At 41.7% G+C, this 23,221-nt stretch overlaps 1 protein-coding gene across 1 annotated transcript in view; it reads right to left on the reverse strand.

Annotated features, from left to right (window-relative positions):
• dlgap1a (discs, large (Drosophila) homolog-associated protein 1a) overlaps positions 1-23,221 on the reverse strand; it is a 216,406-nt gene that overhangs the window by 159,264 nt on the left and 33,921 nt on the right. Inside the window, exon 2 of the mRNA XM_047368564.1 lies at positions 9,785-9,873. The gene's annotated coding sequence lies outside the window, so the exon portion shown is untranslated. The remainder of the gene's footprint in view (positions 1-9,784; positions 9,874-23,221) is intronic.

Here is a 23,221-nt window from a genome sequence, read left to right on the forward strand (position 1 = left end):
CTATTTGGCTACTAGCTTTACTGTCTGGGTGTGGTCAGTCTACCCTCAATAAAGCCCTATCCTCACCTGCACGCTATGCAGTTACTGCGAGGGTTGTGACTGACGGCCTTATTAGTCACAGACAACCTTACTCCCTTTCAGGCTGTCGGTCCGGGGTACTCAGGCAGAGACGTCCTTCTGCTGAGCATCCTTCTTCTGGGACCCCTTTATCTCTGTCAGGGTCCCTGTTCGGGCGCCACCTTTCGTTGTCCGATGAGCTAACCCCTCCCTCCTACTTCCCTATGTCTAAAGGGATTGCTCAAACCAGCTCTCCATCCAACGGGTCCAGACTTCTCCAAACCTGCAAGGTCTTACTATGCAGGTTTACTGAAAGTTCTGTTTAAGCTGGTGCCGGGAAATGACTCGCCTAGCCTCTGACAGCCTTCATAAAAAAGTCTTGCCGTTCTTCAACTGGTGGTCTGGACGACTGAGTAGCCTATCACAGTCATCCACACTGTCAACAGTCACTTTTGTTCACGGCTGCTCATTCCTTAATTGTACAACTGCCTCTTGGTATATGGGCTAGGTTAATTTTAGTGGCTCGGCACGAGCCCCAAGGGCACTGTTTTAACAAACTTGGCTAAGGCAACCTATAAAAACCTCCTAAAATATCTTGGAACCAGGCAACAAGACTTTTTACAACTAATGAAAAACCAAAAAATACGGTGACTCAAATAATTGAATGTCCACGATTTAACTAGAATTTTATATGCTTTCTTTAATTAGTAACGCTTTTGCAGAGGTCAGTAACAGCTTAAATTCGGCAACACAAAATAATTTCAATAATAGAAATTAATCAATCAACTCAACCTGTCTTTCCCTGATGCTGAAACTAGTGAGTTTGGAGAGGCTTTGAAGACGGAGGCTCATCCATGCACCTGATGGAGAAGATTCTTCTGGTAACAACGAGTAGTTTCTTGAAGGGAATACGTCTTAATCTTCCGTTTTCTTCCTTTAAGTGGCGGGCACTGATGCTCCAGGCTTTGATGGTTAAACAGGATCTTTGTTGTTATATGTCTCCGAAGACAGTAGTTTCCAGAGGCTGAAGAGTTGAAGGAAGCCCGAAGACATAAATGAGGTTGATTCAGGACTTCCAGAAGCCTGAAACTTAGAGCAATCAGCTGTTCACCAATTAAGTTCACTTCTGTTGTCTGGATAAAAAGTCTTTAGATGAAATCAAATTCTTAATCTTGAGGCATAGTCCTTTCTGGACACACGGGTTGATCATCTTTTTTAATGCAGTCGATCCGTGGGGCTGTGTCTCTGTTCCTTTCCCATCTAAGCTTCTTTTCTCCGTCCGATCTTGTTCGCTGGTCTTCTGCGAGGAAACAACCCCGTTCCCTCCTTCACCATTGCTTTTATGGTGCTTGATGCTTTCACCAGTCAGCCCCTTACTAGGCTTCTCAGTTATTGCGCAACCTATTCAGCTCAGCTTCTTGATTATTGCTCAATACTTTAGTCATGGTCATTGTGACATACTGAGGCTGTTTTCCGGCCTTGGAGATGCCGGTAATAGCCACGCAGCTGGCTGTAGTCGCATCCTCCCTTCCTCCCATTAGCCTTCAAAAGGTTCGCTGTCAGCATGCAGCCGGCTGTCGTCATTCCTTGTCATCCTCCAGTTCTTTCCCTAATCTGCTCAGTTTTAAACTTTACACAGTATTACACATTACATTCAGCTTTCAGCATTTACTTTAAAACACAGTTACAAAATCATCACGTCATTGTTTTTATTCTTGCTTCAAAAATGATTAACGTTATATATCTTTCATATATAGCTGATTGAGAATGTCAAACCTTAATGTTTTTTACTCTAATTCTCAGTTCTTACCCACATTTCAATCATACATCTTTTTACTTAAGAGGCGACTGTGGCTCAGTAGGAAGAGTAGTCGTCTTGCAATCAGAAGGCTGTGGGTTCAATTCCAGCTTCCTCCAGCCATAGGTTGATGTGCCCCTGGGGCGGTAGGCACTTAACCTCAAATTGCCTACTGATCTGTGTATCGGTGTGTGAGTGTTAGTGAGTGCAATTGGGTGAATGTGGCTGTAGTGTAAAGTGCTTTGAGCGGTCTGTATGACTGGAAATGCGCTATATAAGTTCAGTCCATTTAACTTGTTAATCAAAGGTTACTAATTTCATTTAATACATGTGAAAGAATGTAAAATCATCATACATCATTGGATACTTGTTGCTTATACTTCTGCAAAAGATAAGACAGATAATATGTGGCAGATAATAGAGGTCCTTCTCAAAATATTAGCATATTGTGATAAAGTTAATTATTTTCCATAATGTCATGATGAAAATTTAACATTCATATATTTTAGATTCATTGCACACTAACTGAAATATTTCAGGTCTTTTATTGTCTTAATACGGATGATTTTGGCATACAGCTCATGAAAACCCAAAATTCCTATCTCACAAAATTAGCATATTTCATCCAACCAATAAAAGAAAAGTGTTTTTAATACAAAAAACATCAACCTTCAAATAATCATGTACAGTTATGCACTCAATACTTGGTCGGGAATCCTTATGCAGAAATGACTGCTTCAATGCGGCGTGGCATGGAGGCAATCACCCTGTGGCACTGCTGAGGTCTTATGGAGGCCCAGGAAGCTTCGATAGCGGCCTTTACCTCATCCAGAGTGTTGGGTCTTGAGTCTCTCAACGTTCTCTTCACAATATCCCATAGATTCTCTATGGGGTTCAGGTCAGGAGAGTTGGCAGGCCAATTGAGCACAGTGATACCATGGTCAGTAAACCATTTACCAGTGGTTTTGGCACTGTGAGCAGGTGCCGGGTCGTGCTGAAAAATGAAATCTTCATCTCCATGAAGCTTTTCAGCAGATGGAAGCATGAAGTGCTCCAAAATCTGCTGATAGCTAGCTGCATTGACTCTGCCCTTGATAAAACACAGTGGACCAACACCAGCAGCTGACACGGCACCCCAGACCATCGTTGACTGTGGGTACTTGACACTGGACTTCTAGCATTTTGGCATTTCCTTCTCCCCAGTCTTCCTCCAGACTCTGGCACCTTGATTTCCGAATGACATGCAGAATTTGCTTTCATCCGAAAATAGTACTTTGGACCACTGAGCAACAGTCCAGTGCTGCTTCTCTGTAGCCCAGGTCAGGCGTTCTGCCGCTGTTTCTGGTTCAAAAGTGGCTTGACCTGGGGAATGCGGCACCTGTAGCCCATTTCCTGCACACGCCTGTGCACGGTGGCTCTGGATGTTTCTACTCCAGACTCAGTCCACTGCTTCCGCAGGTCCCCCAAGGTCTGGAATCGGCCCTTGTTCACAATCTTCCTCAGGGTCTGGTCACCTCTTCTCGTTGTGCAGCGTTTTCTGCCACACTTTTTCCTTCCCACAGACTTCCCACTGAGGTGCCTTGAAACAGCACTCTGGGAACAGCCTATTCGTTCAGAAATTTCTTTCTGTGTCTTACCCTCTTGCTTGAGGGTGTCAATAGTGGCCTTCTGGACAGCAGTCAGGTCGGCAGTCTTACCCATGATTGGGGTTTTGAGTGATGAACCAGGCTGGGAGTTTTAAAGGCCCCAGGAATCTTTTGCAGGTGTTTAGAGTTAATTCGTTGATTCAGATGATTAGGTTCATAGCTCGTTTAGAGACCCTTTTAATGATATGCTAATTTTGTGAGATAGGAATTTTGGGTTTTCATGATCTGTATGCCAAAATCATCTGTATTAAGACAATAAAAGACCTGAAATATTTCAGTTAGTGTACAATGAATCTAAAATATATGAATGTTAAATTTTCATCATGACATTATGGAAAATAATGAACTTTATCACAATATGCTAATATTTTGAGAAGGACCTGTATGTGGCTCCACACAAGCCTCTCCAGTCTCTCAGCTCCAGAATATGAGAATATGCTTGTTTAACTCCCTACTGCTTCAACTGTGTGTTTTAATAACTATTGCATGGCTTACACATAAGGATATTTATTGTAACTTTTATGGAGTTAACTGTGAGCAGTTACTAAATGTTGCATGGATTACATGGAAAGATCTCACCTTATTTTGACAGTAGTCAACAAGTAGTTAGATCAGGCCTGTAACATCTACCTTATTCATCAGTTCATTTTCTAACAGTCCTAACCACAGGCTTAGAAGTTTTCAGTTTTTGCCTGTAAGTTGGAATGAGATGAAGCAGGCAGTGATCAGAGAGTTATACAGCTGCATGGTGGAGGGAAGTGTTAGGAGTCTTTTAAGATTGAGGAGCAGTGGGTCATTGTATTTGTGGGACACCTAATATGCAGGTGGTTTTTTGAACGTTCATTTGAGAGATTTGCATTGTTAAAATCCCGAAGTACAGTGATGAGAGAGTCTGGGTGTTTTTTCTCCATGTCTGTTATCAGTTCAGCGAGCTGTTTTTCAGCTCCCGGTGTGCAGGTTTGCGGTGGCATGTATACCACTGCCAAAACAAACAAGGAGAACTTCCTCGGTGAATAAAAAGGTTAACAGTTTACAAAAACTTCAGGTGAGGACTACATATCTTCTGTAACACTGCAACACCAGTACACCAGCCTTCATTTATATAAAAGCAGATTCCACGTCCTCTCTTTTTACCCCAAGAGCTCCACACTGCGGTCCGATCAACAGGGAGGAAGCCTGGCATTAGAAGTGCGATGTCCGGTATGTGCTCATCGAGCCACTGTTCAGTAAAGCAGAGGGTGGCATATTCATGGAAGTCAGGTTCTTGTGCTGAGAAGGAGCACCTTGTCCGTTTTGTTCGCCAGGGAGCAGACATTTGTTAGGGGGACAGATGACAGCGGAGCATGTACTCCCCGTTGGCGGAGCTTGACCAGCGTACCTTCAAGTTTCCCCCATCTGTGGCTGAGGTAAATCCCACAGAGAGCTGCTGTGCTTCCAACCAGAATCTTAGAAAAACTCTCTAGATTGAACCAGAGAAAAACTGCACATAGAGTACTGCCAAATGGCTCTGGTGAAGGTAAGTGTAATATAGCAGCGAAAGATCTTTACCAATTGGCACAATCAAATTTGACTGCATTGTGTCAAACTTGTATTAAACTGGAATGTATGCAATTTAATTTAAATCTGGCTTATGATCGGATTGATTTGATTATTTATTTTTGTAGATAAAATACATCTGTATAGTAAAGTGCGTTGAGATGAAATCTGTTCAATCTGGACTATTGGACTATGTCAGTCAGTTATTTTCTACCGCTTCTTCCATAGTGGGTCTCTGGGAAGCTGGTGCCTATCTCCAGCAGTCTATGTGTGGGAGGTGAGGTACACCTGGACAGGTTGCCAGTCCATCGCAGGGCAACACGGACACACACAGTACAAACAACCACGCACACTCATTCACGCCTAAGGGTAATGTAGAGAAACCAGTTAACCTAACAGTCATGTTTTTGGACTGTGGGAGGTCCAGTGCTAACCAACTGCGCCACCATGCAGCCTACTATTAAATGTACTGAACTGAATTCAATTGCGACATCTTCATGTACCAGACATAGTGTCAATAACAATTTACTCAGTGTCAATGTAGAAATGTCATTATGATGGGCAAGATGCCTGGAATAATGCAGAAGGCATAAGGAAATCACAAAGTGCAGTAAGCCAGTTTTCACCCAGTTACAGTATCTGTATTTTATTTTTCAATTGTACTACTTTTGAATATCTTAGGATAAATTTGTTCCTCTTGATGCTTGAAATCAATAATATTTAACTTTGAAACATTAGCATTTCCTTCCAAGATTAAACCATCCACTGACCGCTCTGCTTATATCTGTTATATAACTCATGCTCTAAAGACAGTTTAGTTCATTTCATCCATGGGGATGGGCAAAAAGACAAAACAGCCATTACAATCCCACAGTGAAAGGGAGAGCTGAAATGGAGAGTTAAAAAAATGCTGATAGATGTCAGATTCCCTTTCGTTCTGTCTCGCTCATCACTCGATCCAATAAGATCCCTATTCCGTCAAAGATGTACGTCACAATCTATGTGGAAAGGATTTTTTGCTCCTGAATGTTCGCCCACTGACTATTATGATTCAACACAGGCCTTGGAGCCAGTAAGAGAAGAGATGAGGAAGAACAACTGAGACGAGAGGAGCAGTGCGTAGGCTTAACCTCCCTCTCTTTATATCTAAGGAGAGATCAGCTCTGCAGTTCTTTCCTAGGAAAAAAATACCCAGGGTTTGTGCATGCCTTTGAAGCCTACAATAGACAGACAGAAAGGAACAGCTCAGTGGTGGGATGTGTGAAGGAGGTGGGGACGGAAACAACCAGCTGACTGCGAAAAAAGGATGAATCATATTTTCAGCACTCATCTCCTCTTGTCATGGTCCCGACAAATTGTGTAGCCTGATTTTTTCAGACTGAATGTCTTAGACAATAGAACCCTCTCTAATGCATGTTTTTTGTGCATTCGAACAAAAAAAAAGGATAATGGTGTAAACGTTTTACTGTAAGTGGATGGATATGCATGTATCAATTTAGTGTAAAATTAACCAAATTGGGTTAGGATGAAATTATTTTAAAAGTCACTAATAAAATGTACTGAGGTAACATTAGTGTACATGGGAAATGATCGGAATAGCTTGCTTTATGTTGCAAAGGTGATTTGATTTGTTGTCACCTTCTGCTGCTAGCTCCAATGCTTAAAACTCTCTAAACTGCCAACTTCCCCCTTTAAGAGTTGAAATCTCAATACATTAAAGCCTATTGATGCTACCGGTCTGATAACCTAAATATATGATTGAATGTCCACATACATGAGATTTATGCAAGTACATTTTTTTTCTCCCTTTTTCCCTTCTTCTTTATATGCATTTTGGAATTTCTTTATTTAAAATTTTGAAATGCTTTTTCTAGCACAATGAAAAGCACAATGAAAAGCAAATGTGCATGATTGAGGAAACCTCAGACTTACAGACAGCACAGAAGAACTTACCAAAGATGTTTTTATTTCAATCAGGAGGAAAGCAAGAAATATCCACTGTAAATGTCATTTCTCCAGTTTGCAGTTCAACCACAGGCAGTTATTACTGATCCTTTTATAGGCACACACTTGCTGTGAGTCATGTGTTCAGCAGTCTCAGGTTGGTAAAACACCACACAGGAGACAGGAATGCTAAAGAAATGCCAATACCAGCTTATTTTGCTTATAAATTCTAGACTTTTCGTCGGTTATTGTTTTGTGTGTAGTTTTGTTAGTGCTAAGAGCACATGTTGCTCATATACAGCAAACACTATTAATGGAACTTCAACCTCTGTCTCACCAAAAGCTACCTGTCAAAATAAAATATAAGAAATTATTTCCCCCCCCCCGAACAGAACACAAATAAAGCCTTCACGGTTCTAATACTTTTTCAATCCATATTTACCTTTCAGAAAGTGAATGCCTATGAATCCCTAATAATGAGCTGAAAAGTGTTGTAAGGGATATCTAGGATAAGTGGAATACAATACATGTGTGTATAGATGGATGGGTGGGTGGAATAATTTTTTTTTCTTCTATGGATTGAAGAACCTGTAGTATGGTAGTGCAGTATGGTAGTGTATACACATGCCCCTGCTCTGGTGTGTTTCTGTTAGTGTGTTTTCTTGTCAATTGGCAGAACGACATACAACTGACAACAGCTATCAAAGATTGGAACAGCATGAACTGCCTTAGATACCAAACCAGTTCTCAGAGGTGATGAAAAAGGATTGCAGTGGATTATTATGCCAGGTGGCAGATAGTAAAGGCATAATAATCTATACCGGGAGAGGAGACACATTCTTGGTAACTAGATCAATGAACTGGCGCTAATCCAAGATAAAGCAATGCAAGGAACTTCTTTGTAATGGCTATCTCTTAGATCTGGATTTATGCTGGGGCTGCTGATGATACAGTTTATCTAGCAGGTTGTACAGCTCACCTCGCGGAATGGACAAACAGTTGTTTACAACTTTCCAAAAATAGGGTGTGGTGAGATTTTCTTTTTACATAGAAGACCAGTCTAGCCCACACATATACCCTTTATCCACCAACTTGGTTCGGAGCTAGTACCAATTCCCGTTCCAGTTTCCAAACATGATTTTTGAACTGCTGATGCGTGTTTCCACCAACGAAGAGGTTCCAGAGCGCAAACTTTGAATCAACCTGGGCACCGGCAAATATATGGTTCCTCTGAGCAAACTGTAACATCACCCATGGGCAAGTCAAGGCCGCAGACAAAAAAAGCAAGTGCGGTGGCAAAGACGAAGAATGTATCGAATAAACATTATTTTTAACTTTGCAAAAACATACTAAACGCGCATTGTATGGTTACTCGTTTCCATTACACTTGCAGATGCTGAAAATATGCAATTAAAGACATTGTATATACCATTGTTCTTGTACGGAGTCACCGTCTCTTTTTCCGTATTAATTGTGGTTTATGGATGCTCTCTTTTTACATTAGAACGGAACACTGCACGCAGCTCAGCAAACTCTGCTGTCTCGCTACCATGCTGTCTAACACCCACTTTTAGAGGGGGCAACCTTAGCGATGGTGGTAGGGTTCTTGTAACTGGTGGGTTGCCAGTTCGAGGCCCTGCTATGTCTGCCTCAGTCGTTCTGTCCTTGGGCAAGACACCCCACCTGCCTTACCAACTGATGGTGGTCAGAGGCCTCGGTGGGGCCTGTGTATGGCAGCCTCACTTCTGTCAGTCTGCCCCAGGGCAGCCATCGGTACAATGTAGCTCACCACTATCAGTGTGTGAATGTGTGTATAAATGGGTGGATGACTGAATGTAATGTGAAGCGCTTTGGGGTTTCTGGGGACTTGATAAAGCGCTATACAAGTATAAGCCATTTATCATTTATCACTCTTGATGACTCATGCGTGGTTCCCATAACGGGTGAAAACGTGTGTCACTGCTCAACAAAACACCAAAGTTCGAAGGCACATGACCTGAACCGGTTCAGAAATGAGAGTTCCTTTGGTGGAAAAAGGCTAATATTTGTCTAGTCTTCTTCTAATTGCCCTGTCATTAAACCATTTAACATACTGATTGAGGTCTGTAGTGAGTCCAGGGTTATTTGAACTTTTTCTGGGCAATGCACTTTCAGACCTCAGATGACCTTTTCTGGGAAGATTGTCTGAAATGTTTTCCACTTTAATAATCTTTATCATTTTGGAATAATGACCTCCCTTTTTTTTTTTTACAACTAGCAATATAGGGATTTACAAGTGGAAACAAAATATTTACTCACACAGTAATAAAACAAAACTTTAATGCTTAAGAGCAGGAACTGGAAAACCTCGGCTCATCCTGAGGTGCTCAAACTCACTGATGATCAGTTAAATAAGAGACTTTATGAGTTACCACAGTATTTTCTATGGAGACAGAACAAATTTAATTAAATTTCCTCAGACTGTTTTCACAATTTGGCTTTTTCTGTAAAAAGAATGACAATCCACTATAATTTTCATTTTAAATTGATGTGTTAGATTATTAGACTTAAAAGAATGGATACAGGCTTGTTACCATTTATTTCAGAACAGGCATATACATGTTTTTGGTAAAAAATTTTATGATACCTGGAAAGAAAGATTTACTGTTTTTCATTCATCAGTTGAGCAAAAATATTCATTCAAAACGATAATCTCGTTTTAAGGCATGCTTACTGTAAATCAGTTGATTTTAAACAACTAGCGGTATACTGACCAGGTTGTTTGTCACTGAGTAGGAGTAAATGCAGGTCCAGGTTCACTCACCTTGTTTAAATCCCCATCATTGTAGATTGGATACAAACTGGAAGGGATGTGCATCTCCCTTGAACAGGTCTCATATTAACCCCATTTATCTAGGAAAACACAAACAATATAGAGTAGAAACAAATGTTAGGTTGTATTAGAAGTGACATGACTGTGGAGAGTGTGATCTCTTCTGCCATCATCTGCTGGGGTAGCAGCATCAGAGTCAGGGACTTAAAAAAGTTCAACAAGCTGATAAAGAAGGCTGGTTCTGTTCTGGGGACTCCTCTAGAACCTCTGGAAATCATTGTGGAAAGAAGGATTCTTCATAAAATGAGGAACATTATGGAGAACCCTGAGCATCCTCTTCACGAGACTGTACTACAACAACAGAGTGTCTTCAGTCAGAGGCTTCTTCAGATCTGCTGTAAGACGGAGCGCTACAGGAGATCCTTCCTGTCCACAGCCATCAGCATCTACAACGACTCTTTGAGGAAACCTTCATAATATGAGCTACAACAACATTTAATTTCCCTTTGGGATGAATAAAGTATTTTTGAATTGAACTGAACTGAACTGAACTGAATTGAATTGAATTGAAGTGACATGACTGAAATATTTTTATTGGTAGATTCTTCACTGCAATTATTCTCTAAATAAATGTATCAATAAAAATGTCCATAATTACATTTAAAATGTCTTCATAATGTCATTTGGGAATTTTGTGATCCATTGTTGAGTTTTTGAGATAGAATATGGGAACATTTAACAGTTCCTGATTTGGAACCCAATCAGTTAAGGTTAGGGTATAGTTCTGTAGTTAATCAGGAATAAAAGAGATCGATGAAAGTAAACGTAATTTGTTGAGCTTGTTCCCAATGTGAGTTAACTCAGTTGACCCTTGTCACTGATCCTGTTTGTAGGGTTAAACAAGATCTAAAGGCATAGTCATGATGAGAAAGGTGACTGCTTTTGGGAACCTCAGTCTTATGTTTGCTTTTTAACTTTTTTCAGCTTTGTTGGCCTCTTCAGGAAAGGACTGCTATCATGATCTGGAGTACGAAGCAGCCTGGAGGATAGGAAGCCCCTTTAATTCTACTGTTTTTACCAGAAAAAAAAGAACTTCACCCTGAGAGATGAGTGGTGAGGAGAATTGTCATCGGGGGATTCTCGGAGCAAAGCAGCTGCTTCTCAATAGGAGCCAGCTGAGGTGGTTTGGGCACCTGATTAAAATCCCTCCTGTTCTGCTCACTTTGGACATTTTCCAAGCATGTGGAAACCCCGTGGAAGACATAGATTTGCTGGGGGGATTATATGTCCCTTCTGGCCAGGAAACCCCTTGTAATTGTTTAGATACACATTACTGTTCAGCATGTAAGCCAAACTTTATCCAAATTGGAACATTTCTTCTGGGTGTCCAACTTGGTCATTAGTTATTTTTGATATTATATATATATTATGTATTTAATTTGTATTTTGGTGCTCTCATTTGTCAAGATTTTGACACCTAAATCAAGTTTTTGGTTTATCTTTGCTTGCAAGGATTAAAAGACAATATTTTATCAGTGCTTGCCATCAAGGAGGCAGAAGAAGACGCAGCGAAAAATGTCAAAGCCTATGGAAGCACATACAAGTTCCTGGAAGTTTTTCCTTTATCACGCAAGACGCAGCAGACGACGGACGAGCAGTATGGGAATGGGCCAGGGTTGCTCGGGTTTGGGTGGTGCCGGCACTACTCTGAGCCGGTATTAGGGCGGTCTGCCTGTCTCCACCCCGGAGGGAAGAGACCACCTCCTGGATCTGGGGGCTGGTTGCCCCTACTCTATCTATATATGTATGGGGAGTGTGAGTGACTGTACGACGTCCATTGTTGTTTGTCTTTACTTTGGGCCCGTGGTTGTGAGCGTTTTCATGTGTACGCATGAAGGTGGGAATGTGTGATTGTGACAATGTGTGCAATGGTTCTCCTGGGGTTCCTGTGCTCTGGGGGGCCTTTGGATGTCTTTGGCTCCTCCGTGTCTGTCTCAGGTCCAGGGGGGAAGGTCTCTGGCTCCTCACACTCGCTAATACTATTTTTATGGAGAAACCTTGTACAGGTCCTTCTCAAAAAATTAGCATATTGTGATAAAGTTCATTATTTTCTATAATGTAATGAGGAAAATTTAACATTCATATATTTTAGATTCATTGCACACTAACTGAAATATTTCAGGTCTTTTATTGTCTTAATACGGATGATTTTGGCATACAGCTCATGAAAACCCAAAATTCCTATCTCACAAAATTTGCATATTTCATCCGACCAATAAAAGAAAAGTGTTTTTAATACAAAAAACGTCAACCTTCAAATAATCATGTACAGTTATGCACTCAATACTTGGTTGGGAATCCTTATGCAGAAATGACTGCTTCAATGCGGCGTGGCATGGAGGCAATCAGCCTGTGGCACTGCTGAGGTCTTATGGAGGCCCAGGATGCTTCGATAGCGGCCTTTAGCTCATCCAGAGTGTTGGGTCTTGAGTCTCTCAACGTTCTCTTCACAATATCCCACAGATTCTCTATGGGGTTCAGGTCAGGAGAGTTGGCAGGCCAATTGAGCACAGTGATATCATGGTCAGTAAACCATTTACCAGTGGTTTTGGCACTGTGAGCAGGTGCCAGGTCGTGCTGAAAAATGAAATCTTCATCTCCATAAAGCTTTTCAGCAGATGGAAGCATGAAGTGCTCCAAAATCTCCTGATAGCTAGCTGCATTGACCCTGCCCTTGATAAAACACAGTGGACCAACACCAGCAGCTGACACGGCACCCCAGACCATCACTGACTGTGGGTACTTGACACTGGACTTCTGGCATTTTGGCATTTCCTTCTCCCCAGTCTTCCTCCAGACTCTGGCACCTTGATTTCCGAATGACATGCAGAATTTGTTTTCATCCAAAAAAAGTACTTTGGACCACTGAGCAACAGTCCAGTGCTGCTTCTCTGTAGCCCAGGACTGGGGAATGTGGCACCTGTAGCCCATTTCCTGCACACGCCTGTGCACGGTGGCTCTGGTAGTTTCTACTCCAGACTCAGTCCACTGCTTCCGCAGGTCCCCCAAGGTCTGGAATCGGCCCTTCTCCACAATCTTCCTCAGGGTCCGGTCACCTCTTCTCGTTGTGCAGCGTTTTCTGCCACACTTTTTCCTTCCCACAGACTTCTCACTGAGGTGTCTTGATACAGCACTCTGGGAACAGCCTATTCGTTCAGAAATTTCTTTCTGTGTCTTACCCTCTTGCTTGAGGGTGTCAATAGTGGCCTTCTGGACAGCAGTCAGGTCGGCAGTCTTACCCATGATTGGGGTTTTGAGTGATGAACCAGGCTGGGAGTTTTAAAGGCCCCAGGAATCTTTTGCAAGTGTTTAGAGTTAACTCGTTGATTCAGATGATTAGGTTCATAGCTCGTTTAGAGACCCTTTTAATGATATGCTAATTTTGTGAGATAGGAATTTCGGGTTTTCATGAGCTGTATGCCAAAATTATCCGTATTAAGACAATAAAAGACCTGAAATATTTCAGTTAGTGTGCAATGAATCTAAAATATATGAATGTTAAATTTTCATCATTACATTATGGAAAATAATGAACTTTATCACAATATGCTAATATTTTGAGAAGGACCTGTATACACAAGCACAAGCACACTCGCACTCAGACCCACAGGTGTTCAGATTCAGGTGTTAACAGATAAACAAATGTTCTATTTTGAGCCGCATTTACCGCTGAAGTCACCGAGGTGGTTAAAAAGCTCAGTGGTGGCAAGGTTTCGGGGGTGGATGAGATCCGCCCTGAGTACCTCCAATCTCTGGATGTTGTTGGGCTGTCATGGTTGACACGCCTCTTCAACATTGCGTGGCGGTCGGGGACAGTGCCTCTGGACTGGCAGACTGGGGTGGTGGTCCACCTTCATAAGAAGGTGACCGTAGGGTGTGTTCCAACTACAGGGGATCACACTCCTCAGCCTCCCTGGTAAGGCCTATGCCAGGGTATTGGAGAGGAGAGTTCGGCCGATAGTCGAACCTCGGCTTCAGGAGGAGCAGTGTGGTTTTCGTCCCGGCCGTGGAACACTGGACCAGCTTTATACCCTCTACAGGGTGTTCGAGGGTTCATGGGAGTTTGCCCAACCAGTTCACATGTAATTTGTGGACCTGGAGAAAGCATTCGACTGTGTCCCTCGTGATGCCCTGTGGGGGGTGCTCCAGGAGTATGGAATCGGGGGCCCTTTATTAGGGGCCATCCGGTCCCTGTATGAGTGGAGCAGGAGTTTGGTCCGCATTGCAGGCACTAAGTCGGACCTGTTCCTGGTGCATGTTGGACTCCGGCAGGGCTGCCCTTTGCCACCGGTCCTGTTCATAACTTTTATGGACTGGATTTCTAGGCGCAGCCAAGGGCCGGAGGGGGTCTGGTTTGGGAACCAGTGGATTTCGTCTCTTCTTTTTTCAGATGACGTGGTCCTGCTGGCCCCATCTAGCCAAGACCTACAGCATGCGCTGTGGCGGTTCGCAGCCGAGTGTGAAGCGGCTGGGATGAAGATCAGCTCCTCCAAGTCCGAGGCCGTGGTACTCGACCGGAAAAGGGTGGCTTGTCCTCTTCAGGTTGGAGGGGAGTTCCTGCCTCAAGTGGAGTTTAAGTATTTCGGGGTCTTGTTCACGAGTGGGGGAAGAATGGAGAGGGAGATCGACAGACGCAGTAATGGGGGGCACTGTGCCGGTCCGTTGTGGTGAGGAGTGAGCTGAGCCGAAAAGCAAAGCTCTCAATTTACCGGACGGTCTACGTTCCTACCCTCACCTATGGCCATGAACTTTGGGTCATGACCGAAAGAACGAGATCCCGGATACAAGCGGCTGAAATAAGCTTCCTCCGTAGGGTGGCCGGGCACTCCCTTAGAGATAGGGTGAGGAGCTCGGCCATCCGGGAGGGGCTCGGAGGAGCCAGTTGATTGGTGGCTCGGGCATCTATACCGGATGCCTCCTGGACGACTTCCTCGGGAGGAGTTCCAGGCACGTCCCACCGGAAGGAGGCCCAGGGGACGGCCCAGGACATGCTGGAGGGCCTATGTCTCCCGGCTGGCCTGGGAATGCCTTGGGCTCCCCCCGGAGGAGCTGGAGGAGGTGTCTGGGGAGAGGGACGTCTCTGCTGAGTCTGCCGCCCCCGCGACCCGGTCCCGGATAAGCGGAAGACGACGAGTACGAGTACAAAGTATGCATTCCAGTTTTTCCGGCACATTTGACTGATTAGATGCAAGCCTGTGCCTGCATGTGTTAATATCTAAATTACCAAAATCTGTCTTTAATAACCAGTACTCTGGCTTTCTGTTTAGTTCTTTTGGAGAGTACCAGAGCTGCACTGGTTTACCAGTTGGTCCTCAGGGTGTAAAACAAATGAAGTTAATCTCTTAAGAAATAGCTTATGTTTTTCACCTACTAGAACATGGACAATGTTAGTGAGAAATAAAGTGGGTGTTGTTTTTTTGTAAAATTCAATTCAATCTATTAAACAATTGATTAATTGTAACAATATTCCACTATAAGTTATCTGTTTTTTCTTTCCAGTGTTGTTTCACAAGAAGTTGACTGCTAGACAAGACCAGAGTTATTCAGACGACTCCTTCTAAAAAAGCACTAGCATCTTCACCATTAAACAAGTACAAAGGAATATAAAGTCTGGATCTATTTTAATATAGATAAACAAAAACATTTAAAAATGAATAATGCCACATGGTGGCAAAACTGTAAATGTACCTTCTGAGAAATTGACTAATCACAAAAATCAAGGACACAAATGGTATATTTTTTAAATAATGTTCTTCTCACTCCAATTCATGTCTCACATTTCACAGAGGACAACTGAACCTAGCTACACCGCGAATAAGAGATCTAACATATTTTCACATTTCCTGAGTCATTTGAACAGAAAGATCCACCAACAAAACTGTTGCAAAATTATTCAATAAAACAGCTTCACATTAGCACACACACTTAATGTGCCCTCTTAAAATGCTTGGAAAAGCCTTATGGGTTTATTTCTTCACTACAGTCATATTCAATATATGAGAATTTTAGTGCAGTTTATTTCAGTAACTTAATTCACTAAATGAAAAACATATAGATTAATTCCACACAGACTGATCTTTTCAAGTTTTTATTTCTGTTCATTTGGAGGATTTTCTACTTACAGCAAATAAAAACACGATAATTAAGATTTATATTACATCAGACCAAAACATTTCTAATACAGAAGGTGGGCTTACTGAAAGGTATGTTTAAAACCTGCTTGAAGGTTATTTTCAAATGGTACTTTTAATCCTCATTAGAATATATAATATTATGCTATATAATATTTGCCTTATGTTTTCATCATATATTTTATCTGCCAGTGCAAGGTGCTGATTTATGAGGTGACCTGATGAAACAGCACCCCTGATATGTTGGAGCAGCTTCAAGTGTCATGATTTGAAGTTGTTTGAGATTTATTTTTGGGTATTGCCTCTGATTATGATAGTTTATGTTTTTGAGGTGGTGCTTTAGTTTATTCCTTTAAGTTTACTTTCTTACTTATTCTGTTTATGGTACATTTTATTTCTGTTACTTCTGTAGGATTTGTCCTTTGGTTTTATTGTGTCCTTGTATCTCTGTTTAGTTCCAATCATGTTTTGTTTGTACTCTCAGCTACTGCCGCCATAATCAGCGTCATCCGGCTTCACCTATTTCATGCCAATTAATTTATCTGTTTTAATCTGTGTTATGCTCTTATATATCTTGCTGATTGGCTACTTCTCATGGATACATACTGTGTTATTCATGTCTGGTTATAAGTTTTTCTCCTGTAATTTAACAAAACTTTTCAACTCACAGTGCTGGTTTTGCCTGTCAGTCTGCATATGGATTCAATTCCGAGAGCCCTTTATGACATCAAGAGAAGGATTCAGAAGCGTCACCAGAAATGTAAACAAAATATATCTAACAAAGGCTGATTTAATGGGCACATCAAGTGTAGTGAAAAATCTTAATCTGATGTTATTACAGACAGAAGAATGATATATTAAGTTTATATATTTGGAATGCTTGTTTAGCTAATGAAAATCTGTATCCATGGAGTGTGCTACAGGAATATATGAAAGGAAAGCTCTGTCATACGAGCACAATTGGAGGCTGGTGTAAGCTGTAACCAAAGACTGATTAAAAAAACAATCAGAACTGTGGTCAAGCTCAGACAGTGAGATCTAAAAACCAGTGTTCACTCAAAGCATGTGGGTGTTCCATGTTCAATAAAGAATTGATTTTTAGGAATGACTGAATATGTTACAAAGTAATTTTTGGGATGTCCTGAACAGGCTTATTATCATCGATATACGAAGGAGAAGGATTATGTATATGTTGATGGCTTGGCCACTTTCAGTACATATCTGACAGTCTGGTGAAAATATCTCAAAATGAAAAGGTCTTGAATTATCCCATGCAGATGAACACGTATTTGGAATAACACAGACATCCTGAGAAATAATAGGGCTCTCAACCTTTTAAGATGGGTTCAATCATTTAGAGAACATATTTGATGGTGTTTGGGGCATCTCTATCTTACTGCAGAAACAGACTATAACTACGCCTCCCAGCATCCATTGCAGCTCACACATTACAGCAGAGGCTATATAAGTGCTTGCCCGCAGGGCATCATTACTTCTTGCTGTCACTCAGTGCAACAGAAGTACATCTCGCCGATTGGAGTCAGTTACAACTAGTGGGACAAGTTCAGGTATGCAGTTACTTGAACATGTAGGCAATCAGCACCTCAAAATTGTATACCTGAAATGCCAAGGCAGGACACACGGAAAAAACACATCATCATAAATGTGTTGCCACTGACAGGAATTTTCAAATTCAATTCAAAAATAGTTCATTAATCCCAAAGGGAAATTAAATGCTGCTGTAACACATATTTTGCAGGTTTTTTCAAAGATTTATTTATGCTGATGGCTGTGGGCAGGAAGGATCTCCTGTAGCGCTCCGTCTTACAGCACATCTCAAGAAGCTTCTGACTGAAGACACTCTGTTGTTAAATTACAGTCTGATAAAGATAATGTTCAGGGTTGTCCGTAATGTTTTTCATTTTATGACTAATCCTTCTTTGCGCAATAATCTCCAGAGGTTCCAGATGAGTCCCCAGAACAGAGCCAGCCTTCTTTATCAGCTTGTTGAACTTTGTAAGTCCCTGGCTCTGATGCTGATACCCTATCAAATGATGGCAGAAGAGATCACACTCTCCACATCAGACTTACAGAACATATGCAGCATCTTGCTGCAAACACTGAAGGACCTAAGCTTCCTCAAGAAGTACAGTCTGCTCTGTCGCTTCTTGTAGACGGCTTCACTGTTGTGTTTTCCGTCCAGTGTTTCCCGTCCAGGCAGTGATAACTAAACATAAGCAAACAAACCTGTATCGGTCGATCTCTACTGTGAAGTGTCATCTCTGCAGCCAAGATATTGAACTGTTAGCAGTGAGTTTTTGTCCATATTATTTACCCAGACTGTTCACCAGTGTTATTTTGGCAACAGTTTACATTCCACCTTTAGATGTTGCCGATGCTGCATGTGATACCATCAGCTCAATTGTTGCTGCTACAGACAGCCCAATGTGTTTGTGGCAATATTTGGTGATTTTAACCACGCTTCACTCTCTGCTACACTTCCAACGTTTCAACAGTTTGTCAGCTGCTCTACCAGAGAAAACAAAACGTTGGATTTGTTTTATGCAAATGTCAAGGACTCATCCATCTCTAAAGCAAGACCTCCTCTAGGCAAATCAGATCACAATCTTGTTTTTGTCTGCTCAAAATATAAGCCTCTTCTTAAGCAATATGTAATAAAAAGAACTGTGAGAAAATGGTCACAGGAAGCTGAAGCCCTGCGAAGTTGCTTTGAGGCTACAGACTGGGATGCACTGTGCCAGCCACATGAAGAGGACATCAATGCCATGACTGAGTGAGTCATCGACTATATAAACTTCTGCATGGATTACACCATCCCCACCAGCACGGTGAGATGCTTCCCCAATAACAAACCCTGGATCACCAGTGACCTGAAGGACCTGTTTAACAAAAAAAAAAGATGGGACCTTATGAGCTTGGTAGAAAGCTTGCTAGCTAACTTACAAGTAATGTTACTCCTCTAGCCTTCCTCAGGTTCACCGTCTCTGATGCTGGAAATGGAAGCTGTGTATGTAAAAAGTAAAGTAAAAGTAAAAAAACATTCCTCAGACCTCAACCTTATAGCATTCTTATTCCTCAAATCTATTAGAAGCCTCCCTTAAATGCTATCATTAACATGTTGGCTAACATGAGCCTGTTGGCTAACATTGACTCACTCCATTCAATATGACAATCTAGTCTTATAAGTCCTCACTAAAACTAAGAAAGTGGAGCACGTCACCCGAGTTCTATCTAGTCCTTACACTGGCTCCCTGAATCTCAAAGAATAGTCTTTCAAATGCTTCTGTTAGTCTATAAATCACTTAATGGCTTAGCAGCAAAATATATTACAGACTTGTCAGTGTATCAGGCACCCAGACCTCTCAGGTCTTCTGGCTCAAATCTACTCTGCATATCCAGAACCAGAACCAAACATGGAGAAGCAGCTTTTAGTTCTTATGCTCCACTAATCTGGAATAAACTCCCAGAAAACTGTAAACGCGCCGAAACCCCTAAGTTGGTTCAAAACAAGATTAAAAACGGATTTGCTTAGAGTGGCCTGTGCTTTCTAAACATTATTAGTTAAGTTTCCAGTCCAATCTTCCTTTCATTTTCTTAACACATTTTATCATTATTTATTTATTTAATTTATTTTTTTACTATCATCTTTTAAATTCTTCATTTTTTATTCTCTTTAATTATTTAATTACCTTTATGCCACTGCAATGTACTTTTCCTATTATGTCTCTTTTTCTTTTTTTTTCATGTACACTTTGAATTGTCTTGCCACCGAAATGTGCTATATAAATAAACTTGCCTTGCCTATAAGTGAAAATTAGCCTGAATGCTAATGTTAAGCTTAAATGTATATTGGCTAATACTAGTATTTTGGCTAAAATTAACACATTGCCTTCAATATGTCGATTTAGCCTTATAAGAGAAAATTTGCGTAAATGCTAATGTTAGCTTAAATGCTAACTAAATAAGCTGCTCTTCAAATCTGACGAAAAGGATCAGTCACCTCTCATTTTGAAATTATGACTGAATTGTACCACACATGCAAACATATATCTTGGAAATGACATATACAAGTCCTGCACAGTGGTCATAGGGATTTTAAGCCATTCTTCTAGCAGGATAGTGGCCAGGTCACTACATGATACTGGTGGAGGAAAACGTTTCCTGACTCGCTCCTCCAAAACACCCCAAAGTGGCTCAATAATATTTAGATCTGGTGACTGTGCAGGCCATGGGAGATGTTCAACTTCACTTTCATGTTCATCAAACCAATCTTTCACCAGTCTTGCTGTGTATATTGGTGCATTGTCATCCTGATACACAGCACCGCCTTCAGGATACAATGTTTGAACCATTGGGTGCACATGGTCCTCAAGAATGGTTCGGTAGTCCTTGGCAGTGACACGCCCATCTAGCACAAGTATTGGGCCAAGGGAATGTCATGATATGGCAGCCCAAACCATCACTGATTCACCGCCATGCTTCACTCTGGGCATGCAACAGTCTGGGTGGTACGCTTCTTTGGGGCTTCTCCACACCGTAACTCTCTCGGATGTGGGGAAAACAGTAAAGGTGGACTCATCAGAGAACAATACATGTTTTACATTGTCCACAGCCCAAGATTTGTGCTCCTTGCACCATTGAAACCAACGTTTGGCATTGGCATGAGTGACCAAAGGTTTGGCTATAGCAGCACGGCCGTGTATATTGACCCTGTGGAGCTCCCGATGGACAGTTCTGGTGGAAACAGGAGAGTTGAGGTGCACATTTAATTCTGCCGTGATTTGGGCAGCCGTGGTTTTATGTTTTTTGGATACAATCCGGGTTAGCACCCGAACATCCCTTTCAGACAGCTTCCTCTTGCGTCCACAGTTAATCCTGTTGGGTGTGGTTCGTCCTTCTTGGTGGTATGCTGACATTACCCTGGATACCGTGGCTCTTGATACATCACAAAGACTTGCTGTCTTGGTCACAGAAGCGCCAGCAAGACGTGCATCAACAATTTGTCCTCTTTTGAACTCTTGTATGTCACCCATAATGTTGTGTGCATTTCAATATTTTGAGCAAAACTGTGCTCTTACCCTGCTAATTGAACCTTCACACTCTGCTCTTACTGGTGCAATGTGCAATCAATGAAGACTGGCTACCAGGCTGGTCCAATTTAGCCATGAAACCTCCCACACTAAAATGACAGGTGTTTCAGTTTCATTGTCCAACCCCTGTATATACACAGTGGGGAGAACAAGTATTTCAAACAGTGCCGATTTTGCAGATTTTCCTACATGCAAAGCATGTAGAAGTCTTTAATTTTTATCATAGGTGGTCTTCAACTGTGAGTGATGGAACAAAAATTCAGAAAATCATATTGTGTGTTTTTTAAGAAATTAATTTGCATTTTATTCCATGATATACATTCACCGGCCACTTTATTAGGTACACCTGTCTGACTGCTCATTAACACAAATTTCTAATCAGCCAATCACATGGCAGCAACTCAATGCATTTAGGCATGTAGACATGGTCAATGGGGAAGAAAGGTGATTTAAGTGACTTTGAACGTGGCATAGTTGTTGGTGCCAGACGGGCTGGTCTGAGTATTTCAGAAACTGGTGATCTGCTGGGATTTTCACGCACTACCATCTCTAGGGTTTACAGAGAGGTGAAAATCCATCGACTAGAAGTAAATGTGGAGGTGAATATGGGGTACAGCGATGATTCAACTCTGCCTGTGATCTCAAACAGTGACAGCCAGCTCAACGACTCAGCCGGCAATCAGAACACTGAGAATAAACCCTCCTGGCATGTTTCAGGCGTATGCCCAAAAAATCAAGGTGGACAACTCACTGGAAGATCTCAGCAATTAAATAAATTAGAATGGCCAGAATTACAGAGAAATGCCCCTGTTTCCCCTGGGAAAAGGAGACTTCGACAGCGAGCTGCTGTCACAACAACTGATAAGAGTGAGACACCTGGAAATAATGGAATTACCCTCCAAAACAGATTTGCTCCACTACAGAATGAAAACCAGGAAAATTATCCATCTTCTGAGAACAATAAAAGGTTTGAGAACAACCTTCATTCTAAACAGTCTTGTCCTAAATTGCCAGAGAAAAAAAAAAACCACCGGACCAAGAACCCTAATAGTGGGCAACACAGCTGTGGATAGGATTAAAAACTTCTGCAACAAGAGAAACCCAGAAGTTATGATAAGTACCAGTAACGTGGTCTCTGATATCTCAGAGAATAGTCTTGCAATCACAGAAAAACGCCCGTCTCTAGAAAACCTTATTATACACTGTGGAGCCATGGATGACATGGCTAAGAAAAAATCAGAAGGATTGAAGGAGGATTTCACTCATCTTCTGAACATTGTTGGAGGTCTCAATATCAAAGTGTTTCTCAGCGGACCCTTTGATGTTCTGTTTTTAACAGAAACATGTTTACATTAATTTAATGAAGCTCCCATTCTGATAGAGGCTACGCCTCCAAACTACAATTTTCTTTGTGAGAGCAGACAGCAAAGAAAAGGTGGAGGGTGGGCCACTTTGTTTAAAGATTTATTAGAGTGTAAAAAAGTATTTCTGGGCAAATTTGACTCTTTTGAATATTTGGCTCTCCAGGTCCGAACCATGTTCTTGAATATTTACAGGTCTCCTAAGTCCAAAACAAACTTTTTCAGTGATTTTAATGAGCTTTTATCTGTGATTTGTGTTTATTATGACTGTTTAATTATTGTGGGAGACTTCAACATTCACATGGACAATCCTGAAGACAGAAGTGAAATAGATCTATGTGACACTCTTAGAAACAGGGACATATTTTGGACATGATCATCACTAAAGGTCTAAACATTTCCAAGGTGTCTGCAACTGATGTTGCTCTATCTGACCACTTTTCTGTTATTTTTGAAAGCATCATCTCCAATGGCTCAGGTTGCCAAAGAGACATTATAAGAAAACACATCTTTAAGGACGGTGCTGCTGAAACCTTTAACCAGATTTCCTCTTCTACCTCCACTTTGCCCTGTAACACTGTAGATGAGTTGGTAGAAAACTTTCATTCTAAAATCTCGGACATCATTGATTCAATTGCTCCAATTAAAGTGAAAGTTGTTTCAGGGAAGAAAATGTCTCCATGGAGAAGTGCTCCACCAGTCAGAAGTGAAAAAAAGGAGTGTTGAAAAGCTGAACGCAGGTGGCGAAAGACTGGACTCCAGGTT

Source organism: Girardinichthys multiradiatus, chromosome 6 (assembly GCF_021462225.1).
Source record: "Girardinichthys multiradiatus isolate DD_20200921_A chromosome 6, DD_fGirMul_XY1, whole genome shotgun sequence".
NCBI lineage: Eukaryota > Metazoa > Chordata > Actinopteri > Cyprinodontiformes > Goodeidae > Girardinichthys > Girardinichthys multiradiatus.